The following is a 1587-nucleotide window of genomic DNA, read 5'->3' on the forward strand; positions in this document are numbered from 1 at the left end:
CTACTGGACCGATCTTTATGAAATTTGACATGAGAGTTCCTGGGTATGAAATCCCCGAACGTTTTTTTCATTTTTTTGATAAATGTCTTTGATGACGTCATATCCGGCTTTTCGTGAAAGTTGAGGCGGCACTGTCACGCCCTCATTTTTCAACCAAATTGGTTGAAATTTTGGTCAAGTACTCTTCGACGAAGCCCGGGGTTCGGTATTGCATTTCAGCTTGGTGGCTTAAAAATTAATTAATGACTTTGGTCATTAAAAATCTGAAAATTGTAAAAAAAATTAAAAATTTATAAAACGATCCAAATTTACGTTTATCTTATTCTCCATCATTTGCTGATTCCAAAAACATATCAATATGTTATATTTGGATTAAAAACAAGCTCTGAAAATTAAATATATAAAAATTATTATCAAATTTTTTTTTTCGAAATCAATTTAAAAACACTTTCATCGTATTCCTTGTCGGTTCCTGATTCCAAAAATATATAGATATGATATGTTTGGATTAAAAACACGCTCAGAAAGTTAAAACGAAGAGAGGTACAGAAAAGCGTGCTATCCTTCTTAGCGCAACGAATACCCCGCTCTTCTTGTCAATTCCACGGGCACTGCCTTTGCCACGGGCGGTGGAGTGACGATGCTACGAGTATACGGTCTTGCTGCGTTCAGTTTCATTCTGTGAGTTCGACAGCTACTTGACTAAATATTGTATTTTCGCCTTACGCGACTTGTTATATTTAGTCAAGTTTTGACTAAATATTTTAACATCGAGGGGGAATCGAAACGAGGGTATGGTGTATGTGTGTCTGTGTGTGTGTGTGTGTAGAGCGATTCAGACTAAACTACTGGACCGATCTTTATGAAATTTGACATGAGAGTTCCTGGGTATGAAATCCCCGAACGTTTTTTTCATTTTTTTGATAAATGTCTTTGATGACGTCATATCCGGCTTTTCGTGAAAGTTGAGGCGGCACTGTCACGCCCTCATTTTTCAACCAAATTGGTTGAAATTTTCGTCAAGTACTCTTCGACGAAGCCCGGGGTTCGGTATTGCATTTCAGCTTGGTGGCTTAAAAATTAATTAATGACTTTGGTCATTAAAAATCTGAAAATTGTAAAAAAAAATAAAAATTTATAAAACGATCCAAATTTACGTTTATCTTATTCTCCATCACTTGCCGATTCCAAAAACATATAAATATGTTATATTCGGATTAAAAACAAGCTCTGAAAATTAAATATATAAAAATTATTATCAAATTTTTTTCCCCGAAATCAATTTAAAAACACTTTCATCTTATTCCTTGTCGGTTCCTGATTCCAAAAATATATAGATATGATATGTTTGGATTAAAAACACGCTCAGAAAGTTAAAACGAAGAGAGGTACAGAAAAGCGTGCTATCCTTCTCAGCGCAACGAATACCCCGCTCTTCTTGTCCATTCCACGTGCACTGCCTTTGCCACGGGCGGTGGAGTGACGATGCTACGAGTATACGGTCTTGCTGCGTTGCGTTGCGTTCAGTTTCATTCTGTGAGTTCGACAGCTACTTGACTAAATATTGTATTTTCGCCCTACGCGACT

The sequence above is a fragment of the Littorina saxatilis genome, linkage group LG12, assembly GCF_037325665.1.
Source record: "Littorina saxatilis isolate snail1 linkage group LG12, US_GU_Lsax_2.0, whole genome shotgun sequence".
Taxonomy (NCBI): Eukaryota; Metazoa; Mollusca; class Gastropoda; order Littorinimorpha; family Littorinidae; genus Littorina; species Littorina saxatilis.